A 27,297-nucleotide genomic window follows, 5' to 3' on the forward strand; every position below is an offset into this window, starting at 1 on the left:
GGAAACTGAGGCAGACAAACAATAAGTGACTTTCTCAGCATCACAGAGCTAGTAAGTGTCTGAAGCTAGATTTGAACTCTCATGGTACTGTCACCAGATTCAACAGTCTATCCTGTGTGCCATGTAGCAGCCTCTTCACCCACAGTTATTCATGAAATGAAAAATTGAAATTGGCCCTCAGTTTCATCTTGCACTGCTCTTACTAATATTGAACAATGAAAACATAGCCAATATTAATAAAAACCATACAATCAATCATTAAACACTTATTGAGCACCAAAAGCATGAGTATTTCTTGATCAGATTATGATATGCAGTTAAGCAGATTAAATTAAGTACTCATAAAGCTGTTTCTTCATAAAGGTAAGAGAGTGTGGTGAAAAAACAACAGTATTACATTTTTGGTCAGAGGAGGTGGATCCAAATCTTGGCTTTCCTTCTTAAGATTGCTGATCACTGGCAAGTCTCTAAAGAGAGAGAAAGAAGGCCCTGAAGTGAAACTGTCTAATTTCACAGTTTTTTTTAGTACCAATACAATACTGGTTATTCCTTGACAAAGGAATGCAAGACATAATTAGCATAAAGATTATTGTCTTTATATTTGTGTTTCTGCTTCCTCCCCTGTGCCCACTTCCTATCTTCTCACTCTCTTCTAAATGCTTTGTGATCTGGTTTCTGACCTCATCATTTAGTGGGATCTGTTCTTTCCAAAGTTACTAATGATGTCTTAATTGCCAAGTTAATTGACTTTTTTTCTATATGCATCCTTGTTGACCTCTTTGACATTCTTCATCATCCTTTCCTGGATCCTCTCTCTTTTGGAATTTCATGACAACCTCCTCTCCTCGTATTCTCTTTATCAGTCTGATAGCTCCTCATTCCCTTTTGCAAGATCTTCATGCACGTTTTATCCACCAAAAATAGATGCCTGTAAAGACTGTCATTGTGCCTCCTCTCTCTATCCTATTTTGCTTCATGATCTCATCACCTGATCTCATCATCTGATTGTTCTCTAGGTAGGTGATTTTGCAATATCTATATCCAGCACCTACCTCTTTCCTGAGTTAGAGTCTTGCATCGCTAACTGCTTTTTGAACATCTCTAATTGGATATTCTAAGGTCATCTCAAGTTCAACATGTCCAAATGGAATTTATCAACTTTGCTAAAAGACTCTGCCCTTATCCCAGCTTTCTTTTACCAACAAGGGCACTGCCATCCTCCCAGTGCCCCAGGCTTACAATCCTGGTGTTATCCTCAACTCTTCACTAGCAACCCTATATGTCAAGTTGGTTGTTTTATTGTGTCACAAAATCTCATATATAACCTTTTCCCCCAGTCACATGATCACTGCACTTGTTCCAATATTCTTTCAAGAACACTTGAATTCTAATAAAATAATCCTAGAGACAAAAAGAGAAAATCTCTAAATAATAAGTATCTAAGAATGGGATTTCAGATGTGAAGTTAGGTTTGTGGGGGAGAATTTTGGACAGCTCCATCTTCTCTGCTTTCTTCAATTAATTCCACATTGCCTTACCTATGAATGCAATAGACATGGCATGAGATTATCAAACACTTAACATTAGGCATAAGGAATAAATAGTTATGTTCTACCAAAGATAATAATTTCCTGTGGTTAATGAAATTTCTCTGCATTGTTAAAACTCTATAAAAGTGGTGTAGACATGATATTGTCTCCTTTTCCTTCAAATATGGTTTCAGCAAGAAAATATGCATATTGTAATATGACTTTTCCTCAAAGTTGTGTTTTGTCCACCACACTACACTGAATATGATCAAAAGGTTGGGAAAATATGAATATTTATTGGACAGTTTGTCTTCTTTTACCTTCCAAGTCATTGCATTCAATTTATTATTCTTTTAATTTCTTCTGCCTTTTAGAGGGAATTGAAAGACGTGGTAGGGATTTATAGATATTATAGGAAAGCTGATTTATTGTATATTGGAGGCAGCAACATGGTGCAGTGGATAGAGAACTGGACTTGGAGTCAGGAAAAATTGATTTCAAATCTGGCCTCAAACACTTATTAGCTGTGTGACAGTGGGCAAGTCACTTATTTTTTCTTTGTTTCAGCTTCCTTAACTGTAGAATGGGAATAATAAAAATACTTTCCTCACAGGATTGTTACACATTTCAAATTTGATAACATTTGTAAAATACTTGGTGCATAAGAGATACTATAGACATGCTTATTTCCCTTCTGTCCTTTTCCTTAGTGACAAAGGGTAGGACTGAGAAAAGTTTCCTTGGTGCTGCAATTTTTTAAAAAAGTCACGTAATTTTAAAATAAGTCGTGAATACCTTAGTTTTCTATACATGAAAATACTAAGGGATAATTAAAGGGTTAATGTGCTATTAAATATTCTAAAATCAGAGATTCTTTTTATCATTCTGTGAAGATCTGTTAAGTGCATTGAGAACAGTCTGTGTGGGAGATTAAAAGAACAATTGAATTTTTTGAGTAATTGTATCCTGGGAGTTAAATTCCCTTGGTTACTTCCCTATTGACAAATACAACAACTCCAAGTAACTTCCTACAGAAATCTATCCACAAACTGCTTAATGCTTCCTTTTATTAGAATTTCTGCTTTCTAGTTTATTGCACTCTATTCCCCACATGCCCATATTTCCATTAGCTTTGCTAGTGAAACACAGCTAAAGTCTGGGCAAACAATCAGTGCTTCTAAAACATTTAAAGTTCAAATTCTGAGGTTGCTTATTCTTCAGCAACTTTGTCACCAGCCATATGGAAAGCATCTTGGCCTTAAATTAAATTATTTATTTTGAGGCCCCCAAAAGAGAAAAAAAGTTGCAAGGAGAAAGAAGGTAAGTAGAGCAGGAGTAGGGGAGGTAAGGAGGGGTTGAAGGAAAAAGAGGAAGGAAGGAATGAAGGAAGGAAGGAAAAAAGGAAGGAATGAAGAAAAGGAGGAAAGCAGAGAGGGAAGGAGGAATAATGGGAGAGAGGGAGGGAAGGAGGGAAGAAGGAAGGGAGGGAAGAAGGATGGGAGAGAGGGAGAACAGAAGGAAGGAAGAAATGAAGGGAGGGAGGGAAGGAAGGAGAAAGGAAGGGAGGAAGAGAGGAAAGATGGATGGAGGGAGGGAAGGAAATAGAAGAAAGAAAGATAAAGATTTTAAGTTTGACATTAAGTTAAAGCAGATGTAGAATATATCAATCTGATGATTTATGAAATCTCATTAAGAAACAGAACAAATAGCCTTATTCATTCTCTCAACAAATATTGATTGAATATGTACTATAGCACTGGTCTACATATTGAGAAGAATGAAGCAATTATTAAATAACATTAATATAGTCATTTAAATTCTAGAATGCAGTTAGAACCATTATTATCCCTATTTTACAGATGAGTTGCGTGAGGCTCAGAGGGAAGGGGATTTATCCAGGGTCACAAAGTAAATATAAGAAGCAAACCTCAAATTAAGGTCTTCTGGGTCCTAGTTCTGTCTTCTGTCCTACACTAGAGAACTCTTTCAAATTGGACTATAATTTGAGTTGATAAAATTTGAGGTGCTAAAAAATTCATAACTAGCAAATGTTTCTCACATCTGTGAGTATGTGTGCAGTCAATACACACTGAGAGAGGACAAATTGAACTAGTTGAAACTATTCAAATACATGTACATATTTTCAAGATAATGTAAGAAACAAAAACATTACTTTGTTTTAATTAGCATATATGCATGTGCTTATATGTGTGTGTGTGTGTGTGTGCGCGCGCGTGTGTGTGTGTGTGTGTGTGTGTGTGTGTGTGTGTGTGTATCCCCATTCCCTTTGGAACTTTTTCTTTCATTTTTTTCTGGATTTCATTTATTTCATCATCATCATCACCATCAATTTGAAGATTTAATTTTCAAAGAGTGAAAGATAAGTAGACATTTATTAGAGACTAGCAAATACATTTAATATATAAAGTCACATCAGGAAGATCTACCAAAATTGCTTCTATAAATTGAAAATATATTTTTGATTCCTAAAGATATAACACATACATTATTTTAAAGAGGGTAGAGTCAAATCACAAATCACTGCTTTTCCTTGTTAGGCTTTGATACATGGAGTCACAAAACCTACAAGCATAAAAGACCAAAAGGAAGAAAAAAAAAAATAAAGGGGGATGGGAGACAAACAGGAAAGAAAGAAGGTTGGAAGGAAAAAAGAGAGGAAAAAAAGAAAAACTTAAAAATGAAAACATTTATTATCACTGACTGTGAGCAAAAAGTGTGAGGTAGATAGAGTTCAAAAGCAAAAACCTCTTTTCTCAAGTAGCTTTATGACTTTCTTAGGGAGGACTATGTGTGTATGTGTATGTGTGTGAAGGCTCGGCCTCTCATTCTGATCTAGAAGTACTTTTACTGCAACCATTCAAATCTGTTTTAAGTACCTTATATTTTTAAAAAAGGCAGGAGTAAAATGGTAAAGAGCTATGGTACCTGGCTGGGATTTAAAGTTTCTGGTGAGAAGATTGCTGGGAAGTGAAGCAAAGTATGGCTGGTGTCAGTGCTAGATATGAAGAAGGGGAAAAAAGAGAGTGATCCACCAGGGACTGGATCTCTGTAGTAAGGAAGTGAAAATATAAGAAAAAAAGTAACCTTCCTTTGGTCCATGTCCACAGGAGAGAAATTCCTTATATCTTTCCTACTATTTCTGATGTAGTCAGGTGATGCATAATCAGCTTTCTTCTCGCTAGTTTCTTTATACATTTCTTCTCAGTTCTCTCTGTTCATTTGTTGTAAAATCAATTTTGCATTTGAAAAGTTTAAGACAGAAATGATGAGCATTTTCTCCATTTTGGAGGTATTGAGATTTTAAGAATACTTTAAAAGACAGTACAGTTTTGAAGGACATTTAGCAAGAGCTTTGCCTACTCGATTCAATTAAAGTATCTCTATCCTTTATCCAGGAACCATATCTATACATATTGTTCTGGCTTAAAAAAAGTAGAGGGAATGAAGTGTTGTATTTGTATGTCAGAGCAGTTAGTATATATATCCATACAAGATGCAAATAATAAGACTTTTTTTTAAACAATTTTGACTTCTAAGGGAAAAAAACAAAAACATAGTATTTTAAAATTAGAAGTGACCACAGAGGCCCACACTTAAGAAAAAAGAAAACTCATGCCTCATTTCAGTTGACTCTCTTTAGACCAATGGAGTAAAACTCAATTAGAATTAGGGATCAATAAACAATAGGATCTCTGCAGGTCACATATTGACTTAGTTTTAAAATGTAATACTGTCTGTGTTTTATTGTAGTCTTATTTATTTTGTTAAATATTTCTCAAATACATTTTAATCTGGTTCAGGCTATGTCCAAGAGGGTTGTGGCTGCATGTAGCCACTGGCCTTGTGTTTGACATCTCTACTGTAGATATTATAAAGCTTATTGATGTCCTTTCTAAGTAATGACTCCTGGAACTGAACAGACCTCTTTAGGAAAGAATACAACAGAACTATCCCTTTCTTATTCTGCAAAATATTGCCTATCTTAATGTTGCCCAAGTTGGCATTAGCTTTTTTGATTGTCATACCGTGTATTGAGTCATTTTGAGCTGAGTTCACTACAGACCCCAGGTCTTTTTCCCCTAAGAATTTCTGTGAAAACATATCTTCCACATCTTGTACTTGTAAAGACAGTTTTAAAATCTATTAGCCTTCATATTTATTTTTATTGACTTTTATTTAATTCAATCCATTTCCCATTAGCAACACTGTTTTTGCATTCTTTTGGAACTTTCTATCATACCTTCCTTCCATAATTTCATTTACTATAAGATTGAGTATACCTGGTACTCACATTTCATTATTACCCTGTGCTCCTCTGATTGAACCTTTTTGACTGGAAGGCAGAGCTATGGATTCCAAGGCCTGTGTTTAAAGAGGGCACAGTTTTTCTTCCCATTTCCCACCAACCACACACCTTTGGACTTCTTTGTAACTCTTCATCAAGCCACTTTGCAAGGAACTTAAACCTCCTGCCCCTCCCAACCTCCCATTTTATTGTTTTATGTTATGTCTTGTCTTCCCCCATTAAATACTAAACTCTTTTAGGGTAGGGATTATCTTCGATTTTACTTATATTTGTGTCTCCTTTGCTTATGGTACCAGCTACATATTAGGAATTAGATAAAAGTCAACTAATTGACTGAGTGGCCCAGGGTTCTAGAGAGTCATATTGATTTTTATTTTTGTATCCTAACACCTTTTGTATTGTTATTCCCTCCCCCCATCTCTATCATCTGCAAACTTGCTAAACATGTCATTTATGAATTTATAGAAATAACTGATAAAAACTATAAGGAACACAAAACCTAGTCTAAATTCCTGGAGCAATCCAGTGAAGACTGCCTTCCATTTCAGAATCTATCTAATTACAATAATGTCAGGTTCATGTAAGTCTGTATTTCTCACAAGAATACCATGAAATACTTTATCAAATCTTTGGTGTAAATCTATAGCATTCTTCTTATTTTTATTATTGAAGTTAACATTTTATTAAGTTATTTATTCATTTGATGGTTATTTAGTATTTAGTTTCTTAAAATTTTTTTTGCATTTGTATAGAAAATGTTGTGTACCTTTTTAGAAGATGATTTGTACTTCTCTCTTCTCTCTCCACCTTTGCTTTGTGCTCCTCTTTTCTTTTGGAGGAACAGGAGTTTTGTTCACTGACAAATAAAGATAGATGAATCTTTCTAAGCTAGGCATCTTTACTGGATTAATCATTCATCCCAGACATCAGTCTCTACATGGGGCCTGAAAAAAAGGGCAGGTTAATAGTTATGTGCAGAAAATAGAGTCTCTAATTCCTAAAGACTCTTTGTTTTTAAAATACTGAGCCAAATTGATTAATATTGAAAATTCAGTTGTGTGACTTATGATCATGCAGGGTTAAAAAAAACTCAGCCAGACTTAGCTAATTTTCACTGTAGCATGACCTATGTGTTTAACTGTGGGCTCTACTTCTTTAGTCACTTATACTTCAAAGTCATGTCTCTACACACTACTTTCATTTCAAGTACTCACCTACGATATTTCAGTTTCTTTGAAAGAAGTCCACTTTTAAAAAGACCTAGATACCCTTTTGAAATGCGGTCAGAGAAGACCTATGACTCAAATTATTCTGTTCCCTGAGGAACTTCGTTATGTACTGGATCCCTGGACTACATGAATTAAAGTGAAGGGAGGGAGGTGAACAGGGCTGTGCAGAATATACCAATCTCCCTTTCTTCACAAGAAATTAAGACTCTCATTAAAGATTGTTATAGAAATACAGTCATAAGTAGCACTTGCAGGGCTGTCATTCCCCTTTCTGAATCACAGATATAGGTGTCGGGGCACCTCTTTCAAAAATCTCTGACTAAATTTTGGAGAGGGTGCCTGGGATAATTTGCATGATATAATCCATGACTCAGGTGCCCAGAAGAAGACAGAAGGTAGAAAGACAGAGTTAAATATAATGTTAGCAATTTTCTAATCTTCCAATATATCCAGTTCAGAGGAACTAACTGAGGGGGAAACATTCAGGCATTGGACATAAATAGTCATAACATTTTCACTAGGTTCAACGCGATCTTTCCAGTGTCTTAACACTGAAAATATGGTTTCACTTCTTGGAGAGGGGAAACTATGCTTCAGAAGCAAACTGAAGCTAGCAGTGGTGGGACAGTATATGAGGGCACAAGGATAGCCAGGAGCAAAATTTGTAAGTCTTTATTGCACAGAGCAGCAACCTTCCAGTGCATTTCTTTCTAGGAATGGATAACAGTAGAAGCAATACAATCAAACAATACACTGATGGAAGAGAAGGTAGTGGGGGAGGAATATGGGGGTGGGTGGGAAAGAGAATCTGCTACCTACAGCTGGTTAAGTGAGGCCACTAGAGAGCAACAGTTCATAGAGTTGCACTATGAAGAATTCAGTTTTATTTTGTGCTGAGGATTCTTCCAGGATAGTACATTCTGAGGGATGTATTTAGGTTAAAAGGGGTAAGATTGGGGAGAGGGAAAGGAGATCTCTTAACACTCTTGATATTTGATATGTTTAAATTCAAGCTTTCTCTTTTTCTGGGGTCCTTCCTATGGCAATACTACACATCATAGAACCTTTATTAGTCCCCAGGTACACAGTGATCCCCTAGAGGAGGTTCTTTGAATTTCTAGTGATCCCCAGTTCCTTATCCTTTTTCGTGGGTTGGGAAGCTTCTAAGGTAGTTCTCAAAGTCATGAGGATTGTTTCCTGAGGAAAGGCAGTGAATCAATGGAAAAAAGAAGATTGATCTCTTATTTTACCATAGTCTGTAGTATAATCCCTTTTGATGTTCTTTAATATAAAAATAAAACCTTTTCTGTTTTATAATCTTATGAGCTTAAGTGATTTTAATGAGAGCTGATGGTCTTGCTTTGAAACAGTAATATGTGCTGGAGTTTCTAGCTTCTAGCTGGATTGGGAAGTGTGAGCAAGATTAGTGAGATTTTTGAACTGATAGCCACTCTTTGGAGAGTGACATGTACTGAAGTTCCCAGGTTCCACATGAGTGGAAAGAAGTGAACAAAAAGTTTAGAGTACCCCCATTTACCTGGACCCTTTGTATTAGAAGGAATCCTCTAATCCAAACCTTCATCTGTCCTTTTGTGTCCAATCTGTTGGGTAGATTACCTCAGGTAGCTCTCCAAAGCTTCTCCAGAAATTTATGAGATGGGGCATGGATGTAGTGGTATGGATATAGTGGCTGTCCATAGTGCTTATATCTGTGACTCAGAAGGAAAGGAGCAATGCCACTGTATCATCACAGATTCATGCCACTACTAAAATAATTTGTGGATATAATTCTAAATGAATTAAAATAAGGTTTCCAAAAAGGACAGCCTTGGCCCTGGGTTCTGGGTTCTGCCTGTTGCTTGATAATCCTTTTATTCTCTCCTTATAGGTTCACTATCTTGACTTCCCACATCATCTGTTCCAAATCTTTCTCCTCCGTCAGATATCCTCCCTATTCCTCAAATTTACAAATGTTTGACATGTTTCTCAATTCACAAAGAACAATTAAGGCAATCTGAAGTGAATTCCCTCATTTCCATTTCTCCCTTTTTTAAAACTTCTTTGTATAATCAACTACCCTGTCCTTCCCTCTGGATAGTAAAAAAAAAATATTCTGTATTACTCTCTGAAGCTAGTCTCTCTGCCTTTTCTCCTGATTCCATTCACTCCCCTATCCTCCAGTATCTTTCCCCAGGAGTAATCCCTCCTCTCTCATACACTTTTAATCATTATCTCAACTGTTTCATTCATTTCTGTCTGTGAACATAAGCAGGTTTTGTATTCTTTAAAGCAAGAAAACTTTTTTCTCTTTTCTTCTTTCTTATTCATCCAAATCCTTGCCTTTCCTTGCCACATTATTACAAAGTTAGAAAATTTCCTCAGTGTCTTAAATCAATATCAATAAAAACCTTTAACTCTAGTAATTGGCCATATTTATTTTGTCGGTTCAATGAAGTGTATAGACCTTAGGTGTATGTGATGGAATATGTTGGGTGGACTTTAGGAATGCAGAGAAGAGAAGTCTTGTGGTGATGTGTTTGATTGTTGGTTTCATTCAATTGTTGATTGATGTCAGATTTCAGTCAGTTTGTCAGACACTGTAAAATTACTTTACGTCAAGACAAGTGACTTGGTGCAACAGTTTGGTGCCTGCAGTTGTGAAATCAGGGAGAGATTTTGCACTGGGACTGGAGAAAGTTCTTATATTCCTTTGTTGCTTGAGGTCCTAAGATTAGTTGTGACTCTAAGAAACTTTGCCTTTCCGTGCAAAGATACAAGTTTTGGGGACACTGAAAACAAATCTTTGTTAGACCCAAAATACAAGGATGGAAGCATTCTGAGGATAGAAACAAACTGAGCATAGCCTATGTTGACAAATAGACACACTAACAGGACAAATGCTCACCTGGAACGCAGGGTTTGTTTCTGTGACAGCAAGAAGAGCAAAAAGCAGGATCCATAACAATCATAGTCAATTTTCTAAATCCACCAATCTGTTGAATATTCTTTCACAATTGACCTCCAAATTATTTTTTTTAAATGCAAATTAATTATTTAACATATTTGGTTTTCAGCATTGATTTTCACAACAGTTTGAATTACAAATTTTCTCCCCATTTCTACCCTCCCCCCCCACTTCAAGATGGCTTATATTCTGGTTGCCCTGTTCCCCAGTCAGCCCTCCCCTCTATCACCCCCCTCCCCTCTCATCCCCTTTTCCCTTCCTTTCTTGTAGGGCAAGATAAATTTCTACGCCCCATTGCCTGTGTATCTTATTTTTTAGTTGCATACAAAAACTTTTTTTATTTTTGAACATCTGATTTTAAAACTTTGAGTTCCAAATTCCCTTCCCGCTTTCCTTCCCACCCACCCTCCCTAAGAAGTTGAGCAATTCAACCTAGGCCGCACATGTATTATTATGTATAACCCTTCCACAATACTCATGTTGTGAAAGGCTAACTACATTTTGCTCCTTCCCAACCCATCCCGCTTTATTGAATTTTCTCCCTTGACCCTGTCCCCTTTCCAAAGTGTTTGTTTTGATTACCTCCACCCCCATCTGCCCTCCACTCCATCATCCCCCCGCATTTTATTTTATTTTATTTTTTTTTTATCTTCCTCCCTCTTCTTTCCTGTGGGGTAAGATACCCAACTGAGTATGTATGGTATTCCCCCTCAGGCCAAATCTGATGAGAGCAAGGTTCACTCATTCTCCCCTCACCTGTCCTCTCCCCTCCTCCCATAGAACTGCTTCCTCTTGCCACCTTTATGCGAGATAATCCACCCCATTCTATCTCTCCCTATCTCTCTCTCTCAGTATGTTACTCTCTCATCCCTTAATTTCATTTTATTTCGTTTAGCTATCTTCCCTTCATCCTCAACTCACCCTGTGTCTGCTCTCTCTCTTTTACATATATATATATATATATACACATACATGTAAACACATATATATACACATACATACACATACATACATATACACATAGATATATACACACATACACATTCACTTATATATATACATAAACATATACACATATATACATATACACATATATACATATACACACACACACACACATATATATATATATATATATATATATATATATATATATATACACACACACACATATACATACATGCATATTCCCTTCAACTACCCTAATACTGAGGTCTCATGAATCATACTCATCATCTTTCCATGTAGGAATGTAAACAAAACAGTTCAACTTTAGTAAGTCCCTTGCAATTTCTGTTTCTTGATTACCTTTTCATGCTTCTCTTGATTCTTGTGTTTGAAAGTCAAATTTTCTATTCAGTTCTGGTCTTTTCACTGAGAAAGCTTGAAAGTCCTCTATTTTATTGAAACTCCATATTTTGCCTTGGAACATGATACTCAGTTTTGCTGGGTAGGTGATTCTAGGTTTTAATCCTAGCTCCATTGACCTCCGGAATATCGCATTCCAAGCCCTTCGATCTCTTAATGTAGAAGCTGCCAGATCTTGGATTATTCTGATTGTGTTTCCACAATACTCAAATTTTTTCTTTCTGGCTGCTTGAAGTATTTTCTCCTTGATCTGGGAGCTCTGGAATTTGGCAACAATATTCCTAGGAGATTTCTTTTTGGGATCTATTTGAGGAGGTGATCGATGGATTCTTTCAATTTCTATTTTGCCCTGTGGCTCTAGAATATCACGGCAGTTCTCCTTGATAATTTCCTGAAAGATGGTATCTAGGCTCTTTTTTTGATCATGGCTTTCAGGTAGTCCAATAATTTTTAAATTATCTCTCCTGGATCTGTTTTCCAGGTCAGTAGTTTTTCCAAGGAGATATTTCACATTGTCTTCCATTTTTTCATTCCTCTGGTTCTGTTTTATAATATCCTGATTTCTCATAAAGTCACTAGCTTCCACTTGCTCCAATCTAATTTTTAAAGTAGTATTTTCTTCAGTGGTCTTTTGGACCTCCTTTTCCATTTGGCTAATTCTGCCTTTCAAGGCATTCTTCTCCTCATTGGCTTTTTGGAGCTCTTTTGCCATTTGAGTTAGTCTGTTTTTTAAGGTGTTGTTTTCTTCAGTGTATTTTTCAGTATTTTTTTGGGTCTCCTTTAGCAAGTCATTGACTTGTTTTTCATGGTTTTCTCGCATCCTTCTCATTTCTCTTCCCAATTTTTCCTCTACTTCTCTAACTTGCTTTTCCAAATCCTTTTTGGGTTCTTCTATGGCCTGGGGCCAGTTCGTGTTTTTCTTGGAGGCTTTGGTTGTAGGCTCTATGACTTTGTTGTCTTCTTTAGGCTGTATGTTTTGGTCTTCTTTGTCACCAAAGAAAGAATCCAAAGTCTGAGACTGAATCTGGGCGCGTTTTCGCTGCCTGGCCATATTCCCAACCAACTAACTTGACCCTTGAGTTTTTCAGTGGGGTATGACTGCTTGTAGACTAACGAGTTCTATGTTCTACGTTTGGGGGGGAGGTGCCCGCTCTATCAGAGCTGCACTCCTCCTTCCCCAAGGACCCCCAGTCCAGACCGGGCTTAGATCTGCAGCAGGCTGTTGCACTCCTGCTCTGATCTGCCACTTAATTCCTCCCACCAGGTGGGCCTGGAGCCGGAAGTAACAACAGCTGTAGCTGCCCCACCTCTGCTGCCCCCGGGGCTGGAAGCCGAACCGAACTCCTTCCACTCCCGCAGCTTTTCCCACTAACCTTCTCCGCAGTCTTTGGTGTTTGTGGGTCGAGGGGTCTGGTATCTGCCGCAGCTCACATATTCTGGGTGCTAGGGCCCCCTCCGCCCGGCTTCTGGTCTGGATTGTCCACGCCGCTCAGGCTGGGCTCTGCTCCACTCTGTTCCCAGCTCCCAGCTCCGTGTGGAATAGACCTCACCCAGAGACCATCCAGGCTGTCCTGGGCTGGAGCCCTGCTTCCCTCTGCTTTTCTGTGGGTTCTGCCGTTCTAGAATTGGTTCAGAGCCATTTTTATAGGTTTTTGGAGGGACTCGGGTACGGAGCTCACTCTAGTCCGTGCTTACCAGCCGCCATCTTGGCCGACCTCCAAATTATTAAATCAAATGTCTTGTATGTCCCTCCTTCTCTTACTTCACATAAAACTTAACATCTCTGGAGTATTTTATTCATTCACCTTTCTCTCCTATTGAATATGTTCTCCTCCTTTGGTTTTTAGAGATGTTTTTCTCCTAGGTATCCTCTTACTTCTCTGCCTCATTCTCAAATTTCTCATCCTCTTTTCAATACTTAAATGTAGGTGTTTCTTTTGAGTTTGTCCTTGGTCCTCTTTGATATTTATCTCTCTTTAGCATTTTCCCTCACTACTATAGCTTCAAATATCACATAGGTACAGATAAATTGCAAATCTCTTTCCAATTCTCATTTTTCCCCTGAATTACAGAATTCCATCTTCAGTCATCTATAGCTCATTGCTAACTGGATGACAGGAATCACTATCAGTATATTTTTTTTTCCAAAGTCAACTCTGATTTCTGCAGTCACAGTCAGTCTCATGGCTCATGCTTGTAAACTTGGTATTATATTTGCCTATTTCCCCATCCCCCCTTTAATTCATCATTTCTACTTCATTCCAAAATCCTCCAGGATTTATCCTACATTCTTCCTTGACTCTGTGTTTTCAATGGTCACAGCCCTAGAAGAGTCCTTAATAATCACCCACCTGAAATGTTTCCAGTATCCTTAGATTTTTGGGACTTTATTCCCCACCCCCTCATCTGCCCTTTAAACCATTGCCAGAGTATGTGTGTGTGTGTGTGTGTGTGTGTGTGTGTATCAGTAAATATGTACAGAATAACTATTAAATAGTACATTATCTATATGCACATACATGTATATTTGTATATACACAAAAATAGAAAGATATAACCATGTCATTCCTATACACAAATTCTTAAGTGGCTGCCTATTGTCTACTAAATAAAATTCTACAATTTTTTGCTTGATATCAAAGGTCCAACCTAACTTGGCATCATAGTGTGTTTCTAAATTTCTATGATATTATTGCTCTCCATCTACCCAGATGACCAAACTGGACAACTCCTTACTCTATGAATACTCTAAGAGCTCCCTCTCTTCCTTTGCTCACACTGTTCCCATACATGCCTCACCTCTTCTACCTATTTAGTTCTTGTTGATTTTTTAAAGGTCAGTGTAATGGTAATCCAGGTGGGCCCCCCATTTTTTAATGTTTTCTCTTTTGTAATGCTAAGGCGATCAAGTACCTTTGATGAGTCTTGCCTTTCACATGTAACATAAAGCAAAGTGGGACTTTTTGCTAGTTTTTGTTTGAGTGCTTCTCAGCACTAAGGTAATCCAGTTCCTTTGATGAATCTTCCCTTTGTTTCAATTGGAAGTGTTTGATTGAAAATCAAGAGTCTTTGATGACCTGTTTAAGTCAGAAGAAAGCCTAGTTCACATGGGTTTGAGTGGTATGGTTGTGATGCCCTCTGACTCTGAAGAAGCGCATATATACTCTGAGGTTAGCATTTTGCTTGCGGGCTCTCACTCACTGGAAAGGTGTCATGTGAGTTGACCAGATGAGACTCTGGGTAGCTGTCACAGAGTCCCTGGCTTCGAAAACCCAGAGGTTGCTGCTTCTCTCTCTACTGTTTATGTATTGCTTGGACAGAAATCTACAAGGCTGTGTGTTGATTTGTGTTATTTTGCTGTTTATATAATTTCTGCTTGTAATTTCTGTTTGTATTTTCTTTGAAGATCAGGGTGCTGACTTTTTCCTCCGAACTAAGTGAATGATATAGGTATGTTTAATTAAAGTGAAATTGTAAACCCCTTAAAATTGCTTTCCTTAGAACAGCAGATCAAAGAATGTGTGCCAGCAGCCCTCCTGTGTGCTGGTGTTATTGCTCTTACACTTCCACAATAGCTGCAAGCAGCATTGCTGTTACAGTCAGTTCATCTTTGACACCTTTTTAATCATGGCCTATCTATTCAGACTTTAAAAAGCATTTTTTCCTGTCATTGTACTTATCAAGCAATATGTATGTGGTGTTATCTTTGCCATATTTATGTATTTATTACATGTTATATATATGTATATGTGTGCTTGTATATGTGTATGTGTGCATATGTGCATGTATTTGTGAGTGTATGTGTGTTTATGTGTTATTGTTGAACCAACTCTGTTGGCTACCCAACCAAATCCAATTGCATATCATAGTCTATATAGAAAGTTAAGCTAAATTCTTCTGAATGTTTAATAGCTAACATAAATTTTGCATTTCTTGTGGCTGAATTTGGCATGATCATCATAATGTTATCTGAAAATAAGAATATCTGGAGGATGTTACCATTTATACTAAATGCCTCTTTGATTTTGCAATCTGTGTTGAATATACTTCAGGACAGAGACGTACACTATTAATGAACATGGGAAAATTACATAATATAGTTAAAGGTGAGAAGAATCTTTGAGTGAATTTGTTCCAACATTTTTTTTAAATATGAGGAAAAACCAAACTTTAGGTGGGTTAACTGACTTGCCCCAGGTAAGTAAGAAAGGAACTAATCAATAGATTCAGGATATGAAATCTTCAAACTCCAGACTTGACGCTCTCCCACTGTATTGTATTGCCTCTTAATTTCTCTATGTTTTATGCCTCCCTTTATATTAATTATAATAGGGTCATTTAATAGCAATGCTTTGTTGCTCCATCTTTCAGTAAGTCTTTTAGATTTTTGATGTATGTATGGAAACATCTTGTTAGAGAACATTTTGTTAGAGAGCCTATTGATTTTATTTAAACTTTCTTTCTGCACAACAGAATCTTCTCCATATACCAGAAGTAGTTTCAGTTTTACATTCTCTTATCTCTATACCCATGCACATGTATCTACTGCTTTTGAGTCCTGATGCAAAGAAGTCAAAGACATTTGCATTTGTACACACTTAAGACCTTCCTCTCTTGTATTGCATTTTGGTATAGTTGAATTATATGTATATCAAATGGTTTAATTATACTGTTTTCCTTTTAAAATATTTCAAAATTTATATTTTTTTGCTAAGTGTGGCACTTTCCTTGCTGAAACATTTTCAATAAGTGTATATGAAATGTTTCCTACTTTGTTTTAGGTTCTACTTGAATCAGTCTAATCTTTTCTTGTCTTCACATCTCTCTGCTTTCCCTTCTTTTAAGTAACAATCTGGTTGAAAATAATTTTATTTTAAACAAAGGGAAACTCTGAGGGAGAGGACTGCATCTTCCTTTTTGGACTTCATGATGATTAAAGAAAGAAAAAAAATCCTAAATAAAGTGAAGGTTCAGTTCATGAGTTGACTATTTGAGTTGCAACTCAACAAATATCACTTTCTTTGGCTTCACTTTCAATCCTTATTCCTTTAATTACTGGACCCACTTAATTCCACCATAACTCTCAAGGCATGGTCGACTGGTTTACTCATTCCATGATAAAGTGCCTTTGACAGTAGAATTGTAGTGTACAAAGGGAAACCTCTGTCCTCTCAGGTGGAGAGTATAAAAAATGGCTTATTTGTTAAGGTAACAGGATCAGTTTTCTGAGAGAGGTATCATTAGCCATCCTACCAGGTCCAAAAATACATTGTCTTGGCCTAATTAGAATAATGTCACTTACCCTTGCTTACATTTTCACTATTCATAATTTGCTTCCGGGCCAGTCCCAAAAGCTTGATGAATGTGAAGTCATTGTAGTGTCTGCTATTGCTACAATTTTGCAAGGATAACATCATCCTTGGCTTTGCTTCCAATGTTATTTTTCCTCCATGGGTTATATATAAAGTCACTCACTGATTCACAGTATGAACTTGAAGTTGGACCCAGGCAGCAGCCCTTTATGCTATCTGTTGGAGAAAATTTTTTAAAAGTGGCTATTGTGTTCCACTCAAAAAACAATTTTATAGTCAACAAACAAAATAGAGTTTTCTATTATCTTCACATTTAATTCATGAGTGGCAACACAAATACAGTCTTTTTGAGAAAGGGCCCAGATCAGCCATATTTCATTCTCTGGACTTTCATTCAATCAATAAATATTTCTTAAGCACCTACTGTGTGACAAATACTGTGCTAAATGTTAGATTTTTATAACAATGCCTCAGTTACCTCTTTCTCCCTCTACCTTTTGCCCTATTCTTTTATTGCGAGGCTTTCCCAGAGCCTCCATTTAGAGGAAGGACTCAAAGCTGCCATCCTTTGTTCTTTGGATTTTTCCACCATGTCCACATAGCAAATACAGAGTACCTGCTTGTCCTTTTATCTAGCTCAATGCTTAGAACATAGTAAACAATTAATAAAGGTTGTTAATTGAGCAGGATGTAGCATATAAAATCCTTTGAATTCCCCTTTCAAATATGCCCTTAACACAAGTCTAGATTCTTCTTATAAGGCTTTTGTTAGAGATGAGAGAGTAGACAGAAGAAACTCCATAGGTATTTTATCATTAAATCTTTTTTAGGTAGCATTTATTTTTTTGGATTTAATTTTTTTCTTCCCAAGTATTTGCTATAGTCTCCTCATTTAAATGTCTTAAAATTCAACCCTATAAGTTCCTCAATGTTTCATCACATTCAGCACACATATTTTTCTATACTTAGTCCAATCCATCAGCTCCCCTCATCTTTTAAAATACCATTTCTTCTTCCTCATGCATAGCATCATGGACTGTCATGTTTAAGTCCAAAACAGTGATCTCAATTGCACTGATACTAAGAATTTCTCCACAACTCCATGATTCCATTACTCTTTAACAATATAACATCATGGGTTGTATACTTGTAGAGCATTTTATATAGATAAGGGCTTCTTAAACTTTTTCCACTTGATACCTCTTTTTGCCTGAGGAAATTTTATGCCACCCAAGGCATGTAGGTCTATAAAACAGGTATATAAATCAAACATTTACTGACAATAAATCATAAAGAAATTGGTATACATATAATTTTACCATTTGTTAAAAATGAAAGCAAATTTGCATACTATTGAGATGAATTAAATCTTGCTGGAATATTTTTTACTGCAGGATGTAGAGAATCTTTAACATTTTCCAGAATTAATTGGTATTTTGATTTTATAATTATCAATGTTGTGTTCAAGGCTGCAGTGAAATAGTGCAATGCAACACAGGCAAGTGCTGCCAGAAATACCTTGGATTCACTATGCATTTGATTTTGAATTAATTTTTGGTCATCCTGCATTCATAATTCTTCTAGTGCTGTCAAACTTTTCATGACACCCATGTTCATGTATGCAACCTCTTATGGAGTCTTGACCCACAGTTTAAGAAGCACTGATATAGACTATTCAGTTGACCCTCTAGTTTTATTTTATTTTATTATTCATTTTTGAATGCAAAACAGAGGGGTTTTTACTTGATTCTGGAGGTAATAGAGAGCCACTGGAGTTTATTGAGTTGAAGGGTGACATGGTTAGACCTGCTTTTTAAGAAGATCAATTTGACAGCTGAATGAAGGATGGACCAGAGATGGGAGAGATTTGAAGGAAGGAGACCCAACAGCAGCCTCTTGCATTAGTCTAGGCATGAGGCAACAAGGGCCTGCATAAGGGTGATGGCAATGGCAGAGGAGGGAAGAGTTTGTGCATGGGAAATGTTGGGAAGGTAGAAATGATAAGATTTGGTAATAGCTTGGCTACATGGGGTGAGCATGAGTGAAGAGTCAAGGATAGTTTGGAGGTTGTGAGCTAGGAAGAACTTGGATCAAAGTCTTGACTCCAAATTGCTATGCTTCCTATCTATGGTGAGGTCTAGGTCCATATCAATCACAGGAGGGAGAGTGTGAGAGTGTCTCCATCCAAAATCAGTGCATTTGTCATTATAATCTTTATTCTTCTGAAGGTAGAGGGGCTGCACCCAAGGGACCTCACACCTCTGTCTGGGAGACCAAATTTTAGGGTTCAAAGGAGGTCTCCATGAGTCACTTCCTTGCCTTGAGCTTTGACTTCCCATCTAGGAATCCTTCTCTTCCTGGATTCCTAGAGTGAATTGAGGCCTGGCTGGAGAAAAAGAAGAAAGGTTCCCATGACTATTTTCATAGTACTCTTGATTCTTGTATTTGAAAGTCAAATTTTCTATTCAGCTGTGGTCTTTTCATCAAGAAATCTTGAAAGTCCTCTATTTTATTGAAAATCCTTATTTTGCCTTGGAGCATTATACTCACTTTTGCTGGGTAGGTGATTCTTGGTTTTAATCCTAGCTCCGTTGACCTTCAGAATATCATATACCAAGCCCATTGATCCCTTAATGTAGAAGCTGCTAGATCTTCTGTTATTCTGATTGTGTTTCCATAATCTTCAAATGGTTTCTTTCTGGCTGCTTGCAACATTTTATCTTTGACTGGGGAACTCTGGAATTTGACGACAATATTCCTAGGAGTTTTCTTTTTGGGATCTATTTGAGGAGGCGCTTGGTGGATTCTTTCAATTTCTGTTTTAATCTCTGGTTCTAGAATATCAGGGCAGTTTTCCTTGATAATTTCTGGAAACATGATGTATGGGGTCTTTTTCTGATTATGGCTTTCAGGTAGTCCAAGAATTTTTAAATTATCTCTTCTGGATCTATTTTCCATATCAGTGTTTTTTCCAATGAGATATTTCACATTGTCTTCCATTTTTTCATTCTTTTGGTTCTGTTTTATAATTTCTTGATTTCTCATGAAGTAACTAGCTTCCCCTTGCTCCAATCTAATATTTAAGGCAGTATTTTCTTCAGTGGTCTTTTGGAACTCCTTTTCCATTAGGCAAATTCTGCCTTTTAAGGCATTCTTCTCCTCATTGGCTTTTTGGAGCTCTTTTGACATTTTGGTTAGTCTATTTTTAAGGTGTTGTTTTCTTCAGTATTTTTGGGGTCTCCTTTAGCAATTCATTGACTTGTTTTACATGGTTTTCTCACATCATTCTCATTTCTCGTCCCAATTTTTCCTCTACTTCTCTAACTTGGTTTTCCAAATCCTTTTTGAGTTCTTCCATGGCTTGAGACCAGTTCACGTTTTTCTTGGAGGTTTTTGATGTGGGCTCTTTGACTTTGTTGATTTCTTCTGCCTGTATATTTTGATCTTCTTTGTCACCAAAAAAGATTCTATAGTCTGAGTCATTTTACACTGCTTGTTCATGTTCTCAGCCAACTACTTGACCCTTGAGTTTTTTTTTGTCAGCGTATGACTTCTTTTCGAGTAGAGAGTACTTTGTCCCAAGCTTTAGGGGACTTGGGCTGTTGTTTGTAGAGCTACTTCTACTCCACAGTCATGGCAAGCTCTGCCACAGCAGTGCTCCTTCTCCCCCAAGAACCACCAACCGTACTGTGACCCAGAACCAAGCAGGGCATCAAATGGGGTAATATATTTTTTTTTGAAATCTATAAATTTCCATAACATGTGGCCTAAAGTTGCATTGCTATAGAATGAATAATGGAAAGGAAAACAAAACCAACAGCAGTAAAGCAATCCCTGCACACCTGCTCTGATCTGCCACTTTATTCCTCCCACCGTGTGAGCCAGGGGCTCCAGAAGCAGCTGCTGCTGGAGCTCTGAAGGCAGCTGCAGGAGCTTCCTGCTGCTGCCACTTCACCACCTCCACTGCCCCCAGGGCTGGTGCTGGACTGTGCACTTCTCTCACCCAGATTCTGCAGTTTTTCCACTAACCTGATCTGTTGTCTTTGGTATTTGTGGGTTGAGAATTTTGGTAACTGCCACAGCTCAGTGATTCAGGTCCTGGTGCAGCCCACACTGGGCTGTGCTCTGCTCTGAGCACTATGTGATAGTCTCTTTCCAATGACCATCCAGGCTGTCTTGGGCTGGAGACTTGTTTTCCTCTGTTATTTTGTGGGTTCTGTAGCTTTAGAATTTGTTCGGAGCCATTTTTTACAGGTGTTTGAAGGGATTTGGGGGAGAGCTTAAGCAAATCCCTGTTTTCCAGCTACCATCTTGGCTCCACCCTGCCTAGTTTTATTTTAGATGAGAAAACTGGGTGCCAGGAAAGGGGAATATCTATTCCCAGGCCACACAGGTAAGAAAGGCTAGAAGCAGAATTTGAACTAAATCTTCCTACTACATATTCTATACTGGTTCTACTCCACTCTACTCTTCTATAATATTTATGACACTCTTTGAGATGCTTGCTACATAAGGGGAGTGTTGATGTGGGCCAAAATCTATTCATTCTTATAATTCAACCACCGCATCAGACTAGAGTACATTCCTAGAATATAGTTAAGCAAAACCACCAAATATTATAATTGCCATTGATTCTATATTTTATTTTCTATTTTTATAATAACTGGTTATAGACATTTGCTTTAAATTTGATAGTATGATACCAACATTATTTATTGTATTTGATCTATGATTTGCTGACTTTTAGTATGCTCTTTACATTGGTGTTGTCACTGTGTATAGTATTTTTGTTTGTTTTGTTTTTGCCTCTGTTTTCTTCACTCTGCATCAGGTCAATAACTCTTCTATGTTCCTCACAAATGATCATATTTGTTATTCCTTATCATGTACTTATATTCCACAATATTCACATATTACTTTTTAGTTATTTTTAGACACATTTTGTTACTGGCACAAATAGCACTACTATGCAGAATATTGCAAATATGGGCCATTACGTGCTAAACTTAATCTCTTTGGAGCCTAATTCTAGTAGTGGATTCCCTGGGTCAAATGCAATGAACATTTTAATACCCTTTCTTACATACCTGCAAATTGTTTTGGAGAAATTATTCCAAAAGCTAAGAATTCCTCTACACATACTTTAGTACAATGGGGAAAACAAAAACAAAATAAAAACAAAAACCAATCACTGAACTAGGATCAAGAAGTTCAGGGTATAACTCACAGTTCTGCTATTTAATCTCAGTGTGCCAGCAGACAAATCTCCCTCTCTCCCTGAAATTCACTTTCTTTGCCAGTACAATGGTGATAATACATGTACTGCCTACTTCATAAGTTTTTGTGAACATCAAATGGAGTAATGAATTTTTTTTTTTAAATCTATAGAGCACTATGACAATGTGGCCTAAAGTTACATTGCTATAGAATGAAAAATGTAAAGGAAAACAAAACCAACAAAAGGATAAAGTCATTAATCAACATTCAGCCATTTAGTAACATGTATATGAATTAAGCTATTGGTGGATTATTATGGATCAAACTAGCCCACCTCTCCATGTCATCAATTGATTTGGATGTCTTCAGAAGAAATTAAAATTCTTTTTTTGAAATAAATCTGTAATTAGATGGGTATAAGGAGCTCCTGGTGAGGAGATTCATGTTGGTATCTTTGCAAATTATTGCTTTAGAAAATTACCTACAATTCTGAGACGTTAACTTTTAGAGTTGACTGGGGTCAAACAGACATTATATGTCAGAGGCATATTGGAACACAGGTCTTCCATAATGCCACAGTGCCTTTTATGAATTCATTTTAATTGTAATCATTTATGAAGGAAAATATAACCTTGTAATTAGTATTGTATTTTTTAAGAATTGTTTTTAAAACACCAGCTCTTTCAATAGCATGTTTTGGATTATCTGGTCTTCTCAATTATTATTAAGAAACATTTGGTGATTTCAGTTATGTAAAAACTTAGTCCAATACCTTAATGCCTAGCCTTTCTTCTCAAATAGTGCTAGGACTTTATCTCCTTAGGTGAACACAGTTTTCCTATTTGAATGTTTGTTTTAATGCAAAAAATTGGGTAATCAATTCTCTAGCTATATGCATCATGCTAACATAAAACTAAAATAGACAATATCTGAAAGCATTGAGATTGGCATAATATCTTATATCTATTTCAACCTGTAGATAGCAGCAAAATACTATTAACTGAGAATAATTATGCTTCATGCTAGTGGAAAGTTAAGAAAATAAAGCACACACATAATATATAATCCTTATGACTAGGAAAAACTGGCTACTTAATATTACAAAATGTATCAAGATAATTTTAGTAATGACACAAATTAGTTTATATATTTAGAAACATAGAATTTTAGAAGCAAGATATTTGAGAGCTGAGCATGTCCAGTCCCTGCCAAATATAAGAACTATTGCTACCAATTTCCCAAAAGAAATTATAAACACCTTTATTGCTAATTAAAAGTTACCAAACACCCATAGATTGAACATGATATTGTAATTAGTTGCCTTGGCAACCATTTTCGTTATGAAGTTCAATTGATAGTAGTGAATTCTTTAATTTGAATGCTATTTTGGATTAAAGTCGTTTTGCATGTATTTGTGGTGGGAAAAATGTAAGAATTTTGTTTATTGGAAAAATGCTATGCATACAGTTACCAATTGCCTAACTAACATGCATATTGGGAAAATCAGAAAAGATCCTTCAGATAATTGATGAAATGAGTGACTTTTGTTTTTGGAAAAAAAAATATTTCAAATTGAATAATATCAGAAGAAAAAAGGTCCACAACATCCCAGTACACAATAAAAATTAATATGTGAAAGGAGAAATAGGGAAAATGAGGAAGATGAATTTAATCCTCAGGTTTGAAAACTCTACTTCATATAACTCATAAAATCACAAAATCTAGATTAGGTCTATTCCAATCTCCATCCTCTGATGTCTTATGAAATGTTTCATATTTACTAGGTTCCCAACTTTTCAAATGAAAATTTCTCTCATTCCACTGTACAATATTGAATTAGCAATGGAGGGAAAAAAAGTATTCTCATATAAATGCAGTTCAGCTCACAGATTTGTCTGTTAATCATTTCTTCAGTTGTGTCTGATTCTTCCTGATCTCATTTGGGGTTTCTGTGGCAAAGATTAGAGTGATTTGTAACTTCCTTTTCCAAAACATTTTTCAGATGTGGAATTGAGGTAAACAAGATTAAGTGACATGCCCAGGGTGACACAGCTAGTAAATGTCTGAGGCCAGATTGGAAGTTGGGATGACTGATCTTTCTGACTCCAGGCCAAGTGCTCTATCCATTGTGCCACCTATGTGCCCCATGTACTGTCTATTTGCTATTAATAGCATCAGAATCTGCTTTGAAAGGAATTATCATCCTGTTTCACTTCCTGTTATTTCATTCAGTAGTAATAATAAATCATTTAGCTTCTCAGTGCCCCAGACAACAATCCAAGATTACAGATTGCAGAGTAGGTATGAGTTTTTATTTGTAGAAGCAGTATCATCCCTGTTTGTTCCCTATACAAAGAAAATCATTAGGCCAATAATAATAATAATAATAATAATAATGATAATTGAAGGGAGTTAGAGACTAAGGACTATAAAATGGGAAAGATTCTAAGAATATAGCTGTTTAAAACCATGTTTTTCATCATTCATTTGGTCAAGAAATATTTTTGAAGCACTTATTAGGTTCCAATCACTATGCAATGCTCTGGGAATACAAATACAAGTAGAAAAATACTCTTTCACCTCAAAAAAGCTTACATTCAAATGAAGGAATACAACACAAAAAAGGAAACAGAAAATAGTAGGGCAATTCTACCCAGTGTGGGGGCATGGTAGAGAAAGCATATATAAATGTATAATAGAATTTATCCAGGTCATCATTGAAAGTACTAGATGTCTACTTTTCTTTGAATCTAACAATTTCCATTACATAGACAGTATATAAGAACCAAAAGTAACTAAAAAGGAATTAATTAAGGAGGATAATAAAAGTGTATGTCATCAGGGAACTTTTTCATTGCCTGGAGCTTACTGTTTACCACTTCTTAGACAAGCCAAAAGTGCTGACCTATTTCAGTAAAGGAAAAGTACCTGTTGTGATGAACATTTATAGGTGTTAATTGATCTAGTAAACAGTGAAAAAGAAGCAACAGACACATATTCTTTGCCCCACAGGAATGGTTTAAATATATTTTCAACAAAGTATAAGATGTCCTGGGTTTTGTGGGCCTCCAAGCAGGGAGCTAATGTACCGGATTGTAAAAAGGTGCAGACACAGAGAGTGGTTGTTTGTCCCATTAAAGGGTACTAAGTAGGTGGCTATAAGAACATGCAGCAATTGTCCTCATTTCCAGGAATCGGTAGAAGGAATGTCCTCCATATGGTGCACAAATTACTGTTAAGAGCTCTGATTGTCTAATAAAAATCCCCCACAAAGGCATTACCCAAAACAGAAAGGTACATTTTGGACAAGGTGAGACATAGCCAAGTAGCAACATGGTTCCATGGTTGGGTGGTTTTCTAGGGTTAAATGATTTTCCCTTCAAAAGAATTGTTTATGAGGATTCTATTTTCTCCTACAAAAATGATTCCCTATTTACACATAACAATCTCTTAAAAGACATTTGAAAAACATATTTTCAGAAAATCTTGTCTCCACCATCTAGTATCAAAAAATCTTGAAGCTAATTTGGGACAAAGCCTTTATTTTATAGGTAAGACCTGTTACTTCCAAAATATTTCTCTTTTATTTATAACTTATTTAGATAGTTGGTTTATAGTAGGAGTGGTGAAAAGTTTGCTGAGGCTGGGTGTTCCCATTCATGTGTGATGACTGAGGGACAAGGTAATATTAAAAAGGTAGAATGCAGAGTCTGGAGAAGAATAATCATGAGACTGGGAAAGAAGCCCGTCCATTTTTCCCTTCATGTCACTTACCTAAGGTAAGACTCTGATAGTCCATATGTAGTGTCAAGAACCCCAACACATTTTGCTCCATTACCTAAAGAACAGAGTTAGGTCAACACACAAGAAAAAATCTCAAGTAATAAAGAAAAATGATCTCAAGTGATAGAGACAGTCAGTGTGGAATTGGGGAAGATAAAACTTCTAACAATATAGAGGAAAACAAAACTAATTCCAGCTCTCTCCTCCCTTACAGTGAAAGCCCTTTCACTTAACTCCTACCTGGGAGCACTGGAGACCTCAAATTCTAGATCTTTGCCCTCCCTACAACTTGGAGAGTTAGAACACGATTGATTTGAGGGTTGGGAGAGGAGAGAGCAGGGGAGAAAGTTGGAAGGGAAAATTTTGGGTTAACATAAGGCTTTCATATTATTATTAAAAAACACATTTTGACTAAATATTTTCTCAAAGTAATGACCTTAGGAAGGTGTTGCAGTGATGCACTCTAAAGAGACACAAAAGTAATAGCTGATAGGTGGCACCAAAACTAAGTTAGGTGATTAATGGTCATAATAACCATCTTTAAATTGATATAAGAACACAGGGATAGTACACATAGATGGTGGAGCAAGTAAGTAGGTAAAAAGCATTTGTACTGAGAAAAGCCTGCCGTGTGAGCAGTTGCCTTTATATGTGTAAAGATGTAAAGTATGTTTAAAGAATAGAAGGCATTATAGCTGTCAGCACACTGGTCAGGGATATTAGGGAAGCTGAGATTTGTGAGCTGAATGAGAATTCCTGCAAAGGAAAATGCAAAACCATTTGTGATTAGATTGTGCTGAACTGATATTCAGAAAACAAAGGAATTGAGTGTAGGATCTAAGAAGCAGACATAATGGCTTACCTCATTTACATTTATAGTCACTGTAGAAAAGCTCTGTAGCAGATTGGATTGCTTGGGATAGCCACTCAAACCCAGGGAAACCATAGGGGTTGGGGAGTAACAAGATTGAATTGTCAAAGTACTCTGGAAATTTCCCTCTACTATTCATCAATTTTGAAATAAAGTGATTGATTCAATAGAAACAAGTATAAACTTGAAGCATCCTCAAACATGTATGTCTGATTTTTTTTTTAGTTAATCTTTTATTTTACCAATACAGATCATAATATGTGTATACTTTGGTCAGAAGTCTTCATTGGTCTTTGTTACTAAATATTCCATCTCTCTATGTACAAGATAGTAATGTTGCATATACATATACACATTATATATATTTAAAATTATACAAGGCTTGTTAACACATGTAACTAAGGAGAAAACTGGTCTGTATATAGCCCACCCTCACTTCCTTTTTTAAGATTAGCAAAAACAAAGAAAAGACATTCTTATTTTGTGGCCAATAGTTTGATGACACCCTCCCTCCCCGCCCCCCCAGTTTTAGACCAAACATTGACTGGAAAAATGTTGTTTGAAAATCTTTTAACCTCCATCCTATCAACCTAATACAGATAACTATCTTTAAATCAGATTCTGCATCTCAAAAGCAACAACAATAAAATATCCAAACAACTACAGTATTAGAAGGGAAATTTCCGTTATTTTCTA

Source organism: Trichosurus vulpecula, chromosome 1 (genome assembly GCF_011100635.1).
Source record: "Trichosurus vulpecula isolate mTriVul1 chromosome 1, mTriVul1.pri, whole genome shotgun sequence".
In the NCBI taxonomy this organism is placed as follows: Eukaryota; Metazoa; Chordata; class Mammalia; order Diprotodontia; family Phalangeridae; genus Trichosurus; species Trichosurus vulpecula.